This window comes from Eretmochelys imbricata, chromosome 15 (genome assembly GCF_965152235.1).
Source record: "Eretmochelys imbricata isolate rEreImb1 chromosome 15, rEreImb1.hap1, whole genome shotgun sequence".
In the NCBI taxonomy this organism is placed as follows: Eukaryota; Metazoa; Chordata; order Testudines; family Cheloniidae; genus Eretmochelys; species Eretmochelys imbricata.
This window is the reverse complement of record NC_135586.1, coordinates 25538622-25560242: the sequence shown is the minus strand read 5'-3', so window position 1 is coordinate 25560242 and position 21621 is coordinate 25538622. Positions and strand designations below refer to the sequence as shown.

The window sequence follows — 21621 nt, the reverse complement described above, 5'->3', positions numbered from 1 at the left end:
CAAGAGTCCTTCCAGCCCAGTCTGCCTCTCATCTTGAGAGTCTCATTAGTCCCTTGAACTCTGCCAGGGACTTATCACACTGAGCCCCTAGCATTCCAATCCATGGCACTGAGAGAGAGGGACACAACATATCTATTACAAACCTCAACTCTATGTGTCCAGTAGCACAAATCATGACACCAGCTCACGAGGCCTCACAGGCATAGGATCCCATTGACAGAGCAGAGTTCTAGAGCCCTTCAAAATATGTGGGCTTATTTCTCACACAAGTAACATTGCTCACATGCTAGCTCCACTGAACTTTTATTGCTTCACATGTCTTTGAACAGCCTCCTACCAAGGCTTCACAGTCAATTGAAGTGAAATGAGAAACTGGATGTGATGCAATTTAAAAATTTCGCTCAACAAATGACAGCAATGACAACTGTTAAATAAATAGTCAAGATGTACCGTGCTTTGAAACAGAGGGGAAAAACACATCATTGTCCAGATACCTGTGTCTACAAACTGGCCATACCACTGAGCTGGCAAGAGATGTTTATAGCCCACAAGATGCTTCAGCCTAGATGGGAAAGAAATTGATCTCTCTGCCTCCTCACCTCAGGCACATATTTCAGAGAGGGAAGTCATCTATTTCAAGGCTGGACTATGTGATTATGTAGACAGTGCCTAGCAGATTGTGGGAGCCACGAGAACAGAGATAATAAATAGTGGAAAGAAGGTTTGGGGTTTTTTTAAATGAATTATAGAAAGACCTTTATGTGAAAAACAAGCACACCACTTTTTTATATTGAAATTTCACTTTCAGCACGTTCCACTAAGCCATCCGTTACTGAGCCAAAAACAACAAGGCACAAGGGACTCGTTCAATGAGCAGCAAACAGGAAAGACAAAGATGTGCACAGTGTTTAAAGCACAAATGGTACACACACCTTTGCATTTTGCAGAAGGTCATACACTGGGTCTTTATATTTAATGTATAAAATTATATTTGACTCAGCATTGGATACAGTACGTGCAGGAGCCTTGATTTTAAGATTCTCTAGGGAATGGCCGAGTTTCTGCATACATTTCCCCTCTCCTTCAAAAGAGAAATAAAACAACATTTTACATTTCTACAGAGATTTACATCTGAGGATCTCAAAGTGCTTCACAAAAAGTATGTCATAAATAGATATTGACACTCATTCTACAAGTGATCTATTGAGGCACAAGGAGGTTAAGCAACTTGCCCACAGTCACATAGCAAGTCAGTGGTAGTTCCCATAACAGAGCCCAGGTCTCTACTCACTCTAAAACCCCAGATATAAACACTAGAAATACTGTCTCCCCTGACAAGCAAGCTTTTTTATCCTGCATTGCTCCAGTGTATTCACATCATAAAAACATTAGTGTTCACTCATGAGTAATTAGAGGAAAACCAATATGCTGCCACTATATGGTGGTGGAATTTATGCAGATCATCAAAGAACAGGACTGTGCATCTCTGTCAACTATCAGCACCATTTTAGCCTTTAACTCAAAGAACTCAGAGGCACGTGTGTTCCAATTGCATTATTCTGCCCAAATAAAATTATTTTTTCCTTTTCCAAGATATGAAACGACAGTATTATTATAGTCACAACCACAATGATTTAATAATTTAAACAAAGGCACACACAAGAGGAGCATTTTAAGAAGCGTTTCATTACTGCTAGAAACTGGATTTCTGATCCCTGAAACTACAAGTACTATTGAAAATTATATACCAAAAATCCTTAGTTCAAAACTACAATTTAATCATATAAAATACTGTAACAGAGCTGTAAAAACCACTGACACCTTTTTACATTAAATAAAACTTTCACAGTTAATGAGTTATCTGATATTATATGATTCCCACCAGTGGAAACAGATTACTCACAAAATAGGATATACAATGCAAACAGTGAATTAGGAAGCTATACACACCTTACCCTTCCTCATCCATCTTTAGCCAAGATTCTCTTACCAACTTGGCCAGGGTCTGAGGCTGGAGACTGAAAGAATACCCCACTTGCTCAATGCCCCATCTGTAAGACAGGGATGATACTATTTACAGGGCTATTTTAGGATTTAATTAAACTACACAGAGCCAGCACAAGGTACATGCAGGTGCTTTAAAAACTCTAGACCTGGCTGTGGAGAGAAGTTATTATAGTAAAGACATTTTGGCACTCTCAGCTACAGCTGAAATCTAGTTATTAGCCAAGATCAAGGACTAACATGTTATTACCTAACATTTAATTATAAACCCATAAACATAAGCTTAGAGCATATAAGCATGTCTCTTTAGATCTACATTTATTGTTCTAATAGTCCCATTAAGAATTTAAAAAATAATTTTGTATTCATTGTAATAGCACTGAACATGATTTATTTATCTGGCATTAACATCAGTGTAATTTTATTTCCATTGGACTTTTGCTATTTCCATATTAATTAAATTATACCAACAAAACATAACATTATTAAAAAACCCAGTTGTAATATTTTATATGTTTAAAATCAGTAAGATTATTTTCAAGTAACAAAGCAAAATTTCATAGAACTAGTTATTTTCTCCCAACCTATTAAACAGAAATGTTTTTAGAAAAAGGGGAAGAGGATGGGGTGGGGGGAGAAACCTTAGTATTACAGTACTAACAGTTGCCTTAGATCAGATGAATCTCTCTCATAACCCAAGTGGGGGGGGGGGGGGAGAGGGAGAGAGAGAGAGAGAGAGCGCGCGCGCAATGCAGCTCTTAGCATACAATACAACATATAGCCTATGTATTTTTCTTTTAATGCAGGTCTGCAACTAAAAACAAGTTGGAGACAGCAGCATGTGACCATCCAGCCTTCTGCAAACCACTGGCAACTGCTCTGTGGACCATGATGCTGGAATATCTGTACTAGATCATAATGAAGACACTGCCCCTGACAAGTTTCAAACTTCAGCCATGTTTACAGTGTTATAATAAAAACTTTTCTTTAACCTTATCTTTAAACAGGCACTACCAGGACACCACTATAACACTCAAAAGGGTAACATTTTAGCACTTATCAACAGAGTCACCAAGGCTGGAGGACATGTCATTACTACACGAGTAGAGGAGATGTGATCATACACCCAACATTGGCAATTTCAGTGAACTGTAAGGGGCTACTTAGAAGAAGTATTAGCTGAAAGCATATGTTTTGACTAAACATTCTGTAGATGTTTCCTCCCCTTCTCCCACATTATGAAATTAACACCAAAATGTTGTCTGAACCAGACGCCATCTTACCTCACCTGATGAATCTGCTTGTACTTTGATACCAAGCTTTCAGTTGCTATGGTAGAGCTGGGTAGTGTGTTTCTTTCTCAGAATCTTTTGTACGTAAGTGGATACAAACATTTCAGTATCTCTTCCCCCTCCTCACCCCACTTTAAGTGTGTGTCTACTGTAAGTTGGAGTAAAAACAGCGGACAATTTTAATGGAAGTGAAGGAATTAAATTAATAACATCTTTAAAGTCACTAGAAGCTACACTAATGGGTCACTCAGGACATGGAGGTTACTCATCTGTAACTGCAGGTTCTTCAAGCAGCATGGTCTCAATCTGTATTCCACATGTTGGATATGCATGCGCACTATGCTCTTCAGTCCAGAATTCTTGCAAACAACGTGTATTGGCCCACACATGCGCCATCGCTCTTCCATGCTCCCAACCGAGGACATAAAGGGTGGTGCAGGCTGACACCTCTCCAGTTTCCCATTCTTACTGCAGTGTAATGAACCTCCAGCAGAAGGCATGGAGAGTGCGTAGTGGAATACAGATAGGAACCATACATCTTAAAGGACCTCCAGATACAGGTAAGTAACCTTAATTTCTTCCTCGAGCGATGGTCCTTACGTGTATTCCACACGTGAGATTAACGAGCAGTAGTCAAACAGGTGGTGCAAGGATGCAGAAGTGATGGCTGACCGTAGCATTGCTGTCCCCACAGCCGTATCCACAGCTGACGATTGTACCAGGGCGTACTGTCCCGTGAAAGTATGCAAAGAGCTCCAAGTGGCTGCCCTACATATCTCTACTATAGGCACATCTCTCACAGATGCAGCTGAAGTAGCTTGCCTCCTGGTGAAATGAGCCTTTGCTCTTTCTTGGGGGATGAGGGGTGGGGAACTAGGTGGTAACAAAAGGTAATACAACCCAAGATCCATTTTGAAAGTCTCTGCACCATATAGGTTGACCTCTTGATCACTCTGCTATGAAACAAATATTTAGGTATCTTTCTACTGTCCTTTGCTCTTTGCAAATAGAAGGCCAAAGCCTTCCGAATGTTCAGAGAACATGCATATCCCACGTGTGGAATACAGATAGGGGCCATCACTCGAAAAAGAAATTAATCCATCTGAAAGTTTCCATGCACTACAATAAAGTACATATTTTTTTTGTAAAGACTTATTTATAGAAGGTATAAGTCAACTTAATTGGCAAAAGTACCACTTGATTTAGCTTAGCTCTCAACAAGCCCTCCTCAGTAGGATTTTGTATTTGTATGCAACAGATGTTAGGATCAGGGCTGATTCAAGAAAATTTGGCAGGTTCTGCAGAGCTGTTCATTTCAATCCAAAGCTGCAGAACCAAATAGTCAGTGTGCTATATGTTTCCACTCACCTGCCTCAATCCCCTCTTTTATAACAGATGGAGGATGGTGGGGGGGGTATTTCACAGACGAGAAAAGTCAATAGGTAGCATGTCCAGAACTGATGTGGGTATTTGTGGAGGGGCATATAGGGTTATTGGCTGGATGCTTTCCATTGAACAGAAGGAGGGGGCAATTATGACAGGCTGGCCTATGGGGCAGATACCCTAATCCCCTGCACAGCTCTCGCCTGGCATGAACCCACTCACCCCACAAGTCAAGTGGCAAGAGCGCAGAAAACATCATGCTGCCATTTCAACATGTCCCTGGTGAGGTGGGGCACCGCATGACTTGAGGCCACTGTTGGCTGCAGGTTTAGCAAAAATGTCTGAGACTTGTTTCTCTTAGAATATGATTACTTTCAAAAAAATATATGAAAAAAAATGTACTGCTACATTCTACAGCAACGGTCCCAAGCACTGCAGCTTATACTACCTGGTATGTTTTTTCATTGGTATAATTTAGTTGATATTGAGACAGAGGGAACCTCTTATGGAAATAGGTATGGAGGGTTTTGGATTTTTTTCCCCCATTTATAAAAAGGGAATGATTCCGAGAACACAATCAAGTGGAATAAGTTCCCTAAATTATATAAAATTTGCTGACACAGTCGCATGCGCAAACACCATCCTCATTTCGCAATGATCACATATTTGCTAAAAGTGTGTTTCTAGATGTTTAGGGAAACAGATTTATGTCTAATGCCAACTGTAAAGGTCATGTTTTTATAATCCTCTGTACAATAAGAGTTAGGGACAGGGCCAAACCAAAACCCTGGGTCCAGACACCTCAGAACTTGGGACAAATCTCGATCCAGACAAAAAGCTTTTCATCTCGGCCTTGATCTCTACTCACAGCCATGGTGACGACCTAGGGTTAAGTGTAGCCGTCTAGCAAGACAAAGGGTAATGCACTGAGTACGCCAGGAAATGAAGTACAAATCCCACCAAAACAAAGCGAGCATAAATCTAAACCAGGATTGTATGCAGCCTGTGGTAACCCTGCATCATACTACTGCTTCCTGCTTTCCCACCTTCTGAACTTCTTGGCATCCTGTTTGGAGAACAGGTCTTTGTCCTTGAATAAAAACTGCTAAAGACAGCACGAAGAGCACAAGCACTTCAGTGTTCATTGTACTACAGGTGGCCCCTCCAGTACAATCAGAACGCTGGATTAACAGTCTGTTCATTTTCTTCCAACACAACTCGTGCTTTCAGGAGTTTAGTCACATGAGGCAGTAGTGCCCTTTACTCCTATGGACTTGACTGGGAGCCAGCGGCCCTCAGCAACTCACAGCACTGGGCTCTGTATTCACAGTAAAATGACTGGTGTACAGTCAATTTTAAAATTACCTCAACTGCCCACACAGTGAGGATGCACCACCCTGATTCCCAGGAAGTTTAGATGTCCCCCAAGCCCTGCCCCATTGAATAAAACAATACATCTATCTCATGCCTCCACACCCTTCTGCCAAATTTTAACTCCCACTTGAATCCAAGGAAAGGAGGGGGTGTAATCATTGATTCAAGATGGCAGATAAGTCAAGAGTAGGAATGTAACAATGGGTTAGGGATTCAAGAGAAATGCCACATAAGTCTGCCTCCACAGGTGGGGGGAAACAGCCATGAGTAAAGGGGAAGTGGTTGAAAATACATCTGAGGGAAGATCTCAGGCCAAAAAGTCGTTAAAGTGCTGAGAGAGAGATCTTACAATCAATGCTTGAATTCTGTTGATAACTCTCACAATTTTATCACAAGTCTTGTAACATCTGGCATTTTTCTTAAGAGGCTTAGCTCCTGGAGTCATGTTATTACACTGCATAACAATCTCAGCTTTCATGTTAAAATGTTGTTTCTTATCCTCATGGTTGCTGAGAAAACCTTGAAAAAAAATGAGATACCTAAAACTCATACACCAAAAAGGCAAATAAAAAAAATAATTTACTCTTTTCAAAATTCTCATCATCTTTTGGGGCCAGACTCATGATTTTTCAATGCTTGGGGTTGGGAATATTCTGAGAGAGGGCAGGTATCCGTTGAAGGACAGTACTTTGGTCACTATTTTTAAACCAAAAAAACCCACCCAAAGGCTTATTAATGTTTCAATAAATGTATCAGAGCAGCATTCTACCAGTGCCATACTATTTTCTTCAGCAGTAATCCAATGCTTATAACTCTTAGTCTATCTACGTTTGAATCTGCTATGATTTTAATTAATGCACCATTTCACATGGACACGATGTGACAAACCTACTGAGCAAAATTCAGATCTGTTTTAACTTCTCTATGGTCAAAAGTGTTACATCGGGGGCTCTCTGTCCACAAGACCTATAAATTCATTGCAAACACCATCACAGTGAATGCTACAGCTAAAGAATTTATGGGCACTTTAAGCATCCTCTTTTTTTGGAAATAGGCAAGGGCAAATTTTTCAAAAGTGACTCAAGGCTCGTAAGACACTTTTGAAAATTTTGCCCTTTGTCTAATTTGATGCCATATAACATCGTCCAGCCACCCCAGAAGAAAGACAGGAGGCAATGGATGTGGTATACTTGCCACAACTTTATTCTCTTGACATATCTGGGAGTGCCCAGCAACAAATTGTACAGTACAGGTCATCTCCCTTCCCCTAATGATTTCCACAAAACCCCAGCCTGGCCCCAGCCATCTGGTTGCTGGGACCCCATCGTCCCCCCCTTATAGGAGGTATAAGGGGCTAGAAAAGGAGGGGGTCAATTCTTTGCTGTACCAGATGGAGTCCCAACCCCCCACCCTTCCTCAAGCTAGAAAAAAGGGGTGGTATTTTCATATATAAAATGGATATGAAAAAAGCCTGCAAACTAAATGCCTTGTCTATCCTTGGTCCTACTGGAGCAAATGAGCCCATGCACAGGAGCAGAGATTAGAACAGTAGAAACACTCAAGATTAGGTTCTAGAACCTATCATCCTCACTAAGAGCTCCCTCCCACCATAAAGGAGCACACATTTTCCATTTGGAGTTAAGGAAGCTAACAAAATAAGTATGAAAATTAAAGTGGGGTGGGGAGAGAAAACAGACCATAAGAACATTAGAACAGCCATACTGGGTCAGACCAGTGGTCCATTTAGCCGTGTATATCCTCTCTTCCAACAATGGCCAGTGCTAGATGCATCCCTTGTCGTCCAGTTCCAGCTTCTGGCAGTTTTTTCACTGTTTATACTAGTCAATGGCACTTTCTGTAGTGCTCTACCAAAATGCTGAAAAGCCTGCCCGCTTGAATTCCCTTACAGTGCATGCACTCACATACACAGAAGGAAACACTGGCCCCTAAATCAGCAAGGTATTTCTTTTACAATCCAGTTGCTTTGCATGCTCAGAGAATTATTTCACCAAAAATGTGAAAACCATTTTCTTCATCATGGAGAATTACTTGTATGTCCAGGAATACTCACCTTGAAATGAATAATCTGCTGTTGTGCAAGAGGTCAAGAACGCTTTAAAAAAAGAAGTTGCTAACTAGATCTTGACCAGATATAGCTGTTGCCATCTAAAGTGCCAAGAACCCACAGCTTAATGAGTTCCCAATTACACAGCTACCCTATACAACAAAAATCAGCATTTCAAGAGCCGAATTGAACCCGTACTCTGAAATTTAATCAGTTACGACAGGCCTCACTTTTTCTAAAGATTTCTTCTCCTAAATATTGCCAATAGGCTCTGAACCAAAATAATCACTTTATGAATTAGTGGCACAATTTTCAGAAGTGCTGGGTATCTACAACTCCCTCAAAAGGAGCTGGGAGACGCTAATGACCAGCAACTCTTAAATGTCCATAGTACTTGTCCCAGTTTTCAATTTATGCTAAGCCTGCAAATACAGGAGGTTGTTTTGCTGGGTTTTTATTTTTGGTTGGGGAGACGGGGAGATTTAAGACAACTGTTATTTACATTTCTGTAGTGGTCAGTATTGTTTTTTGCCTTCAGTATTACCTATGCCTTCTCATTTCCACAGCAGGACAAAATTCTGGAAACAGGGCAAGTGGAAGCTATTGTGTCTTTGATTTCTAACCTGGTATACTTCAGCCACAACAGTTCTAGAAGGCAGTAGGGAAAAGGAAAACTTGGCATCTCAATAATAGACACAGTCTCTTCTCTAAAACCTGGTTCAAGATTACATGTCTCAGAATGTTGTTTCTTAAGAAAGAGGGATAACAGAATAAATTGCTCTACTGGGTCTTTCAACATGCAAAATGTAAACCTGTTGTAGGGGATACAACCCAGGTGACTTCCATGTACATGACTAGTTCTAAATTTGTCCCTTTAAAGTGGATATGCTCTGAACTGATTAACCTTTCGCTGGTGTCACTTGTGACACCTCCAGACTGCAAGTGCATGTTACACCCTTCCCTTCTGAAAGGGTCCTATCTAATTTCATAGATATGGAACCAAAACTGGTCCTATAGAATTTAATAAAAAATCAGATCCCTTTTATCCTGTCCCAGGGAAATCATTCTCTATAGGTCTTTTCCTTAAGGGTTTGCTCATCAGGTCTTACTTTTAAAGAAACTGGGCCAAATCATCCCTGCTGTAACTTTAGTGACGTCAATGGAGTTACAGCAGGGATAAAACTGGGCCATTATTTTTATGTCCATGAATTATGTGCCCACTAAGAACAAAATCAGGTTAAGTAAGTATCCAAAACCTGTCCTGCAGACACAAAATTAACATCTATATGTAGAATGTATTTTCACCAAATCTATTTCCTGCTACACTTTTAGAGCTATATAAATTTTATGTCAAATTTGACTTCTCTAGCACTGAGCTACAATGCAAGATTCAAGTGACAAATGGCATTCACACTTTATATCCTGTTTTGATAAAGAAAAGCACCAAGAAAAATCTTTGCAGTTTTATTTAAAGACCTTTTCCTGGTAAATATCTAATAAAAGCAACAATAACAACAAACAGTGACACGAAATTGCTAGTAATTGTTAGTTACGCTAAAGAGATGAGGTAAGTGAAGTAATATCTTTTATGGGATCAACTTCTGCTGGTAGAAAAGAAGAGCTCGGTGTAGCTCAAAAGCGTGTACCTTCCACCACCAGAAGTTGGTCCCATAAAAGATATTACCTGACCTACCTTGCCTTTTTCATATCCTGGGACCAACACAGAGAAACTTGCAGTGCTGTAGCCAACATTAACATCACACGGCATATCAGCCAGTAATAAAGCCCCAATAGCCTTGTTGTGATCCCTTGTCTCTTAGTAAATCCTAACAGGATTAAATATAAATATCTAAACTAACAACATGAAATAGTAGTTTAAAGACCAACAATATTCTGTTGTGAATACTTATTACCAGAAAGTTTCAAACACCAACACAAAAGGGGGAGACAAAAAACAGGCAGATAGATGAAACAGGCATTTACTTCGATAACAAAAACAAATAAATCATGGCTCAGCACAAGAGAGTTTACATCTACTAGTAAAAACCAGCACAAGTTTTCAAAACACAAAATAGTACAGCTCTTACATAATGCATTCCCCCTGCACCCTCTACCCTAATCCCCTCAGCATTAGATATTGCTCACTACCTAAGGCAGGGTACTGGACTAAATGAACCACAGGATGTGTCATACCTGATAAGACCTATAACCAAAATTTTCCAAAACTCCATATTCAAAGGTCTGACTGACACACATTAATGCTTTTGAGTAAATTTACTCATGTGTTAGTGCCACTATGGGCATGGTTAGAGTTACTCACATACACAAATATTTGCAGAATTATGTCCTTATGCTCTCAAGGATAAATAGCTTACTTTTCAGAAGCATCCATAAATGCCAGTGAGGTCAGCAGGAGCTGCAGATATTCATAACCTTTGGAAAATCAAGTCACTTTTCTTAAGGTGCCTACCTTAGAATATTTCTGGCCTCATGTCCCTAGACGAAGCTCTTGTCAGAAAGGAATGGTCTTATTTGGGACGGTCTTTTTTCCATTGTTTTCCCATAATAATTATACTTTTCCCACAACAACCCATAAGAGTTCAATTTAATTTCCGCCCCGCAGCCTTGGAATCAAAATAACTGTAGCTGGAAAACGTGCGACCTCCCCAAGCCTTTATTTACAATATCACAAACCACAAGGGAAGGATCAGGCCAAGTTTTCCAGCTGGAATGGGAATGGCAGAAGAGAGCATGCTCTAGTTTTTGCAACTGTGATATTTTACACATTAAGGAGGGGATGAAATGAATCTGTGGAAAGGGTGAAATCAGAGGCCCCAATCCTGTAATCAGATCCCCCCAGGTATATCTTTATGACCACTGAGTCCCACTGAAACCAGTAGGGCTTTGTATGTGCAGATCTGATTGCAAAACTGGGGCCTGGCATGCTTTTTGGGAGGGGTTGTTTGTTGGCTTTGTTATTATTATCTGTAAAAGAGAGGTGCAGATGTCTGTTTTCATGTTCTTAAATGTTTGATAGTAATGAGTTCTATAATTACCTCACCCTCAAAACACAAGTATGACAAAGGTGCAAAAAAATAAAATAAAATAAAATAAAAAAATTTAAAAAATGAAGAATACAACCATCCCTAAACAAAATTAACAGAACCTTAGCCAAAAATTAACAAATGAGAGAGAGACAAGCACACAGATGAAGAAAGTTCACATCTATAGGGAGTTACACCAGTAACAGGAAACTACTGTCAGTTGATGTTGCGGTTAGAACCACACCAGTGTCGTCAGCTCTTTCCTCCCCGTTACACTGGGTGTCCAAACAGCTCATCACACCTAGTGCTTTTACTGCGACAATGAGAAGGGGGGAAAAAGTTAAACACACTCTTATTTCCACTAGAGATTCAAAAGCATCAGTGCAGGCTGAAGTCATAGTCTTTTAAAGAGAGGCACCCTGTACCCGATTGCTCACCTCTGCTGAGAGCTAATACCATACCCAATTCAATTTGCTCATAATCCACTTCCCTTACCACAAGTTATCCACACTCATGTCTCTCCCATTACCGACTCCTTTCTCCTCTCCCGTCACTGTAACTCAACAGCTGCCGTGCTAACACGCACCACTTTAAACGCTTTTAAAATTGCAGTTCTCTCCTATCTTGCTCAGCTGCATCTCCACACAGAGTCCAGTTCTCTGTCTTTTGGAGAGTGGCTGTCACCCAGCTCTCTGAAGTGTTATCACCTTGATCTAACTCTCCTCGTAAAATGGCTTGCGATACTTCATATCAAAGATTCTACGTAAAAACAGATTGTGTTGTATTGATCCATTCATCTGCCTTTAGAGTCATCTTCTAAAGGGGCCTACATCTCATGCTATGGGTGATGCTCAGACCACTTTCCTCAGACCACATAACTGTAAGACTCTTGCTTAGTACAACATATGCCAAGGGTTAGATTCAGCCCTGGTTTACTCCCACATAGAGGCCCAGGGCTCTACAGGGGAAAGCTTGCTGCAGGGTTGGTTCAGGCAACCCAACTCAGCTGTGCCCACCTGCCTTACTAGGGGCTTAGGGCAACAGTGCAGCCCAAAGAAGTGGTGGTGCAGGCTGGAAAAGGGGGCACAACCAAGATATATGGGGAAGAGCCAATTCAGGTGTAATTTATACTTCCCTTTGCGGGGTGGTTTTATGCATTGTTGTTTTAAGACATGTGAATTGCCCAGAGGGGGCACAGCTTCTCCAGAGTACGAGAGCCCTGCCTCCAATTAGCCATTCCCGCCCTCCCTCATACCTCACTCCTGCTGCCCCTCCCCACATAACCCCCGACTCCTGGTCTGTCACCCCTCCACACTCCCTTCCTGTACACCGGCTCCCAACTGCCCTCCCGCCCAACAGAGGTATAGGCAGAGACTAACTGACATGAGTATGAGGGAGGGGAACATTCTCGTCTCCTCCCCTCTGAGGCTCAGGGAAGGGGGGGAAGGGCAATGAGGAAATTCTGCCCCTCAGAACAGGTCGGAGCAAGGGAGCAGGGGGGACCGGTTAGGCTGCTACTGCAGCAGGCACTCCGTACCAGCAACCTCTGTCCTCCTCAGGCCTCCCAGCCTGCACACCCACAGGGTGGAGGCACCACACGTGGACACCCAGCCTGCACACCCACAGGGTGGAGGCACCACACGTGGACACCCAGCCTGCACACCCGCAGGGTGGAGGCACCACACGTGGACACCCAGCCTGCACACCCGCAGGGTGGAGGCACCACACGTGGACACCCAGCCTGCACACCCGCAGGGTGGAGGCACCACACGTGGACACCCAGCCTGCACACCCGCAGGGTGGAGGCACCACACGTGGACACCCAGCCTGCACACCCGCAGGGTGGAGGCACCACACGTGGACACCCAGCCTGCACACCCGCAGGGTGGAGGCACCACACGTGGACACCCAGCCTGCACACCCACAGGGTGGAGGCACCACACATGGACAGTCAGCCTGCACACCCACAGGGTGGAGGCACCACACGTGGACACCCAGCCTGCACACCCACAGGGCCAGCTCTGTTCTTGTGAATCAAGCCCAGTTCTTATATTTTAATTATAATGCCCCCATGGATGTGGGATATGGTTTCTCTCAGGTGCCGACCCTGTAAGGTGCTGAGGGCAGTGGGGGGTGGAAGATCCTCAGCACCTCAGAGGAGCAGCCTTGAGGGAGCTCCCTCTTCCCCCCACCCCCTCACATTATTTGCTCTGTTTGGCAGTCTGGTCACAAGTCCCTCAGGGACTGAATAACAGAATCTGGCACAGGGACAGTGGTAGAGCACAGTAGGAAAATTACCCAGCGCCTGCATCCAACTGCTCCTACTTCTGGCCAATGCCATTTAGACCTTTGTTTTCATGAGTGCCGCATTCACCATCATTTTAAAGCCAATTTTATTCCCTTACGTACTTACCCTGCCGAGCCATAGATATTCCTCACTCCTTGCAGCTTCCTAGCGACCCACACTGTGCAGCTTCATTTTGCTGCGTGTAAAGGTAGCATTTCCTTGCTCTCTAAGTAACTGACGACCAATTTTGTGTCTGTTTTACTGAGAAACACTCAAGCCTCGATACATTAATCTCTTCAGGTGAGTGAAAGGCATGGGGCTAAGCCCACAGGGCAAACCTAACCCTGAAAATGGGATGACACTGCATTTGCCTTCCTATGCTTGTCACTAGTTTACAGAGCACATTCTCCTCCATTACACAGCTCAGAGGTGAGCAAAGGAGCAGGAACTAGGACATAAAGCACCTTAAACCCATGGGAAGTGAGAGCAGAGCCTGCTCCTGCCGTTCCTCCAAGCAAGTGGAGGCCCTTCAATGCCTCCACCACACAGAGGAGGCTCAGGGGAGGCTCTTCTCAGGGCCCTGTGGATAGGAGTGAAAATTTGTGCTGCTAAGAGCATTAACCCTGCTGTTAAGCTGCTAACAGTAGTATTTACTCCCACAGAGACCCATCCATGGTTCCTACTGCACGGCTGCAGTAGGGAGGGATACTCCAATGGCAGCATGGCTCCCCCAGGAGAGAAGCTATGTCCCAAAGAGGCTCAAGCCGTCTGCAAGGTTAGGAACAGTTACCATACCAGTATCTGGGCCCCACAGACTTTCTGGGGAGTATCAGGAGGAGATGCTCCAAGGTGAATGCTGCTCAATTTCCTGGGCTCTCTGTCCCTCTCCCATGGGTTTTATGCCAGTACAATACTAAGGGTACCACGTGGACCTTTGTCTTCAGCGACTTCTGCTTGAGGCACCCAAGTGCTAGTTCAAGGCCAGATTATGCTTTCACTCACAACTGTGAACATTCAGAATAACTACAGTGCCTTGAGGGTGTGAATCCAGAATCACTGAAAGCAACTTGAAAAGGAGTCCTTGTGGCACCTTAGAGACTAACCAATTTATTTGAGCATGAGCTTTCGTGAGCTACAGCTCACTTCATCAGATGCATACCGTGGAAACTGCAGCAGACTTTACTTCTCAGCCTTGGTGCTCTCACAGCTATACTTGTCCACCCTGTGCCTGCTTCCAGTTGCTCTTGAATTGAAGGTCAGCAGCCCTGAATTTTAGTATACAACAGCAGAATGCAAGATTGCAGCACCCTAGACATCATTCCAAAGGGAAACATTGACTAGAGATAAAAGTTAAACCATTGTTGGTACAAATTTTAATGGGGCTTGGGGGAATGGGGTCAGGGAAGTGGGAAAATACAACAGATTCAAGCAGAACAGTCATGAATAGTCAAAAGGGTATGCTGAGGCCACACCTACTTTCAAGTAAATTAGCTGCAGAACGCCTGTACATTTGCTAGTTCCATAGGCAGTTTTAGAAATATGAGTCAGGACAGCAAAACTAACATGAAGGACATTTAATGAAAATCACCAAATATTTAAAACAAACATTAAAGGAATACACCACAAGGTTAAATCACAATGTAATTGCAATGTACTATGTCATTACAAAAGAAAAAAACGTCGCTTGTTACCTTTAATTATCCTAACAGAAAAAGAATTCCAACTTCTCACCATTTGTGCTGTTTGTTTTGGGGTGGGGGTGGGGAGGAATTGCAATTTCTGTCCGCTTGGAAAATGAACATAAGCCTGTCAATTTCTACTTGCTTTCTGGATTACTTGCACTAACACAATATTACAGTATTCAGGTTCCAAACACTGCCTGGTGTAAATTAAAAACAAAATACTTATATTCACTGATTTTTTAAAAGAAGAAGAAAAATGAATATATTTGTATGAGGGGTTTTTGGGGTTTTTTTTGTTTGTTTGTTTTTTAAATATATTAGGTCTAAATTTGGGGAGTAACCTATTTGGTAGTCCCTAAGGTGCCACAAGTACTCCTTTTCTTTTTGCGAATACAGACTAACACGGCTGTTACTCTGAAACCTGTTTGGTAGCATCCCTTTAGTGAACCCACTTTACAAACCTAAGAGAGCTCTGGGTGTTGACTGAACAGAAACAAAAGCACAGGTACACTCAGCAAAAGTTTTCTTCAAAAGGAGAACAATTATAACCAGAAAATACACACAAGTTAACTCAGCACAGGATAACCTACTCCTGTGACCCTAAGCATGGAGTCTGACCTTCCCAAAGGCTACCCAAGCAGCCACTCTTTGAACTTCCATTGTATAGCCCTTCCACTGAGGAACCTGAGCTGAGGCTAACCACTTGTTCCCCAGAGATGGTTGCCATTCCCCACAGTAGTGTATGAATAATTTTTTTTTTAATAGAAAGAGAACTGAAATTCAATGGAACTGTCAGAACATACCTTATGTATGAAATCTCTCTGGATACTTCTGAATGCAGCAGGGAGTCAACGCAGCATTGCTGACGTAGGATGTCACTGTTGGTCCACATATGTCAACATCCTAGAGAAAATAAAAAACATGTACTTAACGACCATGCCGCTGGGAAATTAACAGCAAGAGTGAAGTTATGGCATGCTAATAGCTCCTGTACAAACAACATGAAGCTATAACCTTTTATAATTGTACATCATAGTTCTCTGCAGACATCCCTCCAGTATGTTAGAAATTCAATACATGATAGTAGGCGGTAACAAGCACCTTAGGGATTTCAGCTCATTCGAAGCCATGAGTCATCGTAATCTCTAACTCATGGAAATTTAAAATAAGAAAAAAAATTATTGCACTGACCACTACCACATGCTCTCTTTGCATAACATAATCATAATCCCCCATGCAAGGTTACTAGTTCACGCAGGGTGCTGAATGATGTAAGATATTTAGCGTGGATGTTGCTGAAGAAAAAATTCACATAGCAGCAGTCTACTAAACAGCTCCCCTGAGATGAGGCAGGACCCGTTGCTTTAGGAGTGGGAAGAGAGCTGGAATTGTCTTTATAGAAGCTATTCGCTTCCACAGGCAGGGGAGGAGTAAGGAAAAATAGCACCTCCCAGTACTACTGCAGAGAGATGGTTCTTTCCCCCTAGTATTGCAAGAGGAGCAGCACAGTGAAAGGGGAGAGGGCTGGGCTACCAGGGGAAGTGAGAGTTTTCAGTGCCTCAAGCCAGGTAGATGTCGGCTCCCCTCCTGTACTGGGGCAGAGATGGGGAATTTATATCTGAGACACCACCCCTTCCACCTCCCTGCCCCCGCCTGTGGTTACTGGTATCCTGGCCCCGCAGGCTGCCTTTGCCTGGAGAGCTGAGAGAGATCTACAAGGAACATAATAGAACAATTATATCCTAAGTAGCTCATGGAGTTTAATAATGGCAAGTGGCCTATTACTTTTTTAAAGAGATTCCTTTGGGTGGACTCTCAGCATTGCTTTTAACTACTGTAGATCATTTTTAATGCATTCTTTTAAAGTGCCTGATCGGTACATCAGGTCACACACACACACAACCCTCCCCAGTCCCACCAACCCTCACTCCACTTGCTTCTTGCCCCTTTCCCACATTAGAGTAAAGCTCCTCTATGTCTCTTCAAAGCCCTACAAAACTTTGGCCTCATCCACACCTCTGCTCCTGACTCCTTCCTTAATCCCTTTCTCCCAGAGGCAGCCAGCACAGACCCTGACAAAGGCTCCCAGCAGTGGGCAGTCCAGAGAGGGGAGGGAAGACAGCAATGACACCAGGCATCTGCATGCATCTGCCTTTGCCACCTGCATGCATCTGCCTTTGCCACAAGGCCAACAGCCAGCCAACACCATCTCAGAGGTGGGTGTGGCGATGAGGTGGCATAGCCAGGCATGCCAAGGGAGTGGTGATGCACCAATTCAATGCATCCACACGGCAGCCCCCATTAACTGGCCTCCTGTTAAAGCTGCCTTACCTCAGCAGAACCTCCAGGGGGGCAGTGGAAACATCATCCCTTTGAGCTTGGGAGGTGTCCAACTACCCTTTCTGGCACTGGGAGCTGTAACTTGTGCCAGCGCAGGTGATCCTGGCCCCTATCCGGGACTCTACGCCCCTGCGTTACATAGCAGGAGAAAAACACTTCATGGCAGCACAAGCGTTTCCCCAACACACACACTCACAGCAGAGATACATGGGCAGCCTCAACCCCTCCCCTCTCCCCCCCACCCCCCTCCCGCCAAGAAACCTCCTGTAGATCAAGCATAAAGTAAAACCTATCCTGGCAGGAGCTACCTTGGAACACACGCCTACCAGAACAGGCTACACACATGCACAGCAACTCTGGGACTGGAACATGGATTATGAGCCAGAAGGCAGGACATACCGAGCCAGGCGTGGAATCACTACACTGTGCACTATTTAGCTGACCCTGCCATGGTTAATAGGATTGATTTATACCTTACCAAAATAGATTTTAATTGCAGTTTACTCTTGTACCTTCATACAAAGCTTGCGCGGGTCACAGTCACACTGGAGAAAGAGCAAGCATGAGCAATGTTTCAGGTCCATTAGTTTCAGAGTCGTCACAGACAGCAAAAGCCAGACAGCTTAAAATATATTTAGTCCTCAAATGCTTATTAACTTCATCTGCCGATTCACAGCTCAGCCAATCGCATGGAGCCCAAACACCACTTCTGCTTTCCCAGCACAGATAAAAACACTACAACAGTTCGACAGAAAGTTATTTAACCTATATACAAACCTTTGGTATTGTGACTATTATTAATGGATGCAATTTGACTTAGAAATTGAACTGCAACTCTGGCGACATGGCATAGTGATCAGACAACAGGAACAACAGTCAGGCAGTCCCAAACGCTAACCCTGGTGCCAACAAAGAAACATCTATTGATAGATTTCAGCTTCAGGCTTGCAAGAATCTGATACCAGACAAAAGTCAACTGGAATTACCTCCTACCCTCATCTAGGAGGCTTGATTTAAATTAAAAGTGATTTAAATAAGCAAGCAGGAAACCTTGATTTAAATCATTTTAATTTTGTTTTGCGTTTGTATATGGTCCAAAAGAAAAGTTTGTCCTGCTTGGCTGTCATGACCATTCAAATATGTTGATTTGCAATGCAAATATAGCTTTTACACTAAATGTTGGTACTAATCAACATTTTTGCTAATCAAGTTTACACTGTATCTACACACATTTTATTTAAGGAATTATGTAGCTTAACATACATTTGTTCAGATTCTTAATTTTTACATTTTTTATCATGTTAAAAAATGTGTCATTCACCATTTTCTATTTACATGACTAGATGGTAATTTTTTTTACTCATGATTTCTTTCTCACTTGCATTAGGATGAAAATTTGAATTCAATTAAAAACACACAAAAGCAGCATTTTAAACTAGTTTTTATGAGTTAAATAAAACTACCTTAAATGTGCTAGTTACATAAAAAACATTTATCAAATTATGCCTTGCATTTTAAACTAACCGATTTATTAAATAAAGGAAATATCATCTGCAGTTAGTGAACTGACTAACTTGTTTCTGGTCACCATGAGCCAGATTTTCAAAAGTGTTTAAGTGCCTGAAGGTGCAGCTAGGCTCCTAGTGGAATTTTCAAAAAGTGTCTAAACAGATTAGGTGCCTAACTCCCATGGGAATCACTTTTTGAAAATCCTATTAGGTGCCTCTCTGCCTAAATACCATTGAAAACCTGTTGCCATGTCCTTCACATTTTTAGAATTAGTAGACCTCATTCTCTCCCACCTGTTTTTTTATTCATAGATTGGATAAGGAAAATGAGCATTCCTGCTTTTTCAACTCCCTATCAGCTTCTCAAGTTTGAATTAACTAGTCTGCATGAAGAAAATATTCTCTCTGCACCTGCTAACTAAAATGAAACCAAAAGAAATTAAGGCAAAAGCTTTTCTGTACAAAAGAAACAAAGTACTTACATTGGAAAAATTTAAATACCAGCATTCCTTCCATTGTAAAGACTAAAAACAACAGAGATACTTACTTCATACAGTTTCAGAGTAGAGCCGTGTTAGTCTGTATTCGCAAAAAGAAAAGGAGTACTTGTGGCACCTTAGAGAATAACAAATTTATCTGAGCATAAGCTTTCGTAAGCTTTTCGTGAATGAATCCGATGAAGTGAGCTGTAGCTCATGAAAGCTTATGCTCAAATAAATTGGTTAGTCTCTAAGGTGCCACAAGTACTCCTTTTCTTTTTACTTAATACAATACAGGACATTGTGACATAGCTTGAATTGTCCTCAAAAGTTAAAGATTCCCACACCCCTTTAATCTATATATAATTTAAAAAAGGAGCACCCTTTAATTCATTACATTTTGCAGAAGGGTGCTGCAATTTTTTGAAAAATTTAAACAATTAGTAGATTATATTAAGTTTAGACCTTTACATAGCTTGTGATAATTTCAAATTTAATTTTAAACATGTTTATTTTTTAAAAGATAAATGTATTTAATTTAAAAAACCCAAGTTCAATAAGAAAATGATTGTTATTTTAAATACAAAAAAAAGCATCAACTTTTATCCACTGCATCTTCATTATAAAGACATACCATGATAGTGTCTTCTTAAACACATGGATCTAAATTCATTCTTGCTGCAACCATGAAGGCTTTAGTGGAGTTGCACCAGGGAGACATTTGGGTCAAGGTGGCTCACACCAGAAAAAACACAGAAATGCTAATACATGATAGCATATTTACTGACCACCAATTAGGAGTCTGATCCAGAGAGGTACTGAGCAATCCCAACTCTCTCAGACTTCCATGGCAGTTGGGATTGCTCAGCACCTCTTGAGATTCTCTCTCTCGCGCGCACACACACACACACACACAAAAAATTAGGTTCAAAAGCATCATGATACCATGCAGAAGATGATCAAAGCAGCCGTAGCTATTAGTAGATAGATTCAGATGTAAATACATTTTGCAGTTAGGATGAGGTGCCACCCAGCAGGTGGTGAGTTGCTCATTTTTAGCACAAACGTTGAAAACGCTGCACTACACTAATAGAACTGGCATTTATCTTTCCATGGAAAGAGACTAATTATAACATTCTTTTGGCTGGCTTCTGAAGGCCTGTCTACTTAACTGATGTGTTGTGCTGCACTTCTCAGTTGTTCCCCCTAAGAGATATCGTAAGTGTCACACACAAGTACCTTTTTATTAGGGAATGGGTGGAGTTCCCACCGTGAACAGAACAAATACAACAGGGTATACTAGTGGCTCTGAACCTTTCCAGACTACTGTACCCCTTTCAGGAGCCTGATTTGTCTTGCGTACCCCCAAGTTTCACCTCACTTTAATACTACTTCCTTACAAAATCAGACATAAAAATACAAAAAAGTGTCACAGCACACTGCTACTGGAAAATTGCTGACTTTCTCATTTTTACCATATAATTATACAATAAATCTATTGGAATATAAATACTGCACTTACATTTCAGTGTATAGTATATAGAGCAGTATAAACAAGTCACTCTGTATGAAATTTTAGTTTGTACTGACTTTACTGGTGCATTTTATGTAGCCTGTTGAAAAACTAGGCAAATATCTAGATGAGCTGATGTACCTCCGGAAGACCTCTACATACCCCTGGTTGACAGCCACTGGGGTATACCATGGACCAAATATTTATTTGGATTATGGTAGCGCTTACAGTCCCAAGCCAAAATCAGGGCCAAATGTAGTACAGACATACAACAAGAGACATAGTCCCTGCCCCAAGGAGCTTACAATTTAAATAGAGAAGACAAAGGGTGGGAGGGGAAACAGAAGCACAAAGAGGGGAAGTGACTCACCATGGTCAGGCAACAGATGACTGGCAGAGCTTGGAACATAACCAAAGACTCTCAATTTCCATTCTAGTGCCTTATGTACAACACAACACTGCATCCCAAGTTTGGTCCCCACCTGACATTTGGCTTTATCATTAGTTTAAACAAATATAACAATACACCATAAGCCTCAGCCTTGTCCCTATGCTTGGCCATTCCTACGGTTTCCCTGCAGAAGCCTCTGTGCCCTAGTTCCCTGTGTCTAGAAGGGTACTTTCACCTTCTTTTAACCAGAGTTAACAAA

At 42.1% G+C, this 21621-nt stretch overlaps 1 protein-coding gene across 1 annotated transcript in view; it reads right to left on the bottom strand.

The window, feature by feature from the left end:
- The window catches only part of PITPNM2 (phosphatidylinositol transfer protein membrane associated 2), a 217989-nt gene that overhangs the window by 180563 nt on the left and 15805 nt on the right, over positions 1 to 21621 (bottom strand). Inside the window, exon 2 of the mRNA XM_077834846.1 lies at positions 15935 to 16034. The gene's annotated coding sequence lies outside the window, so the exon portion shown is untranslated. The remainder of the gene's footprint in view (positions 1 to 15934; positions 16035 to 21621) is intronic.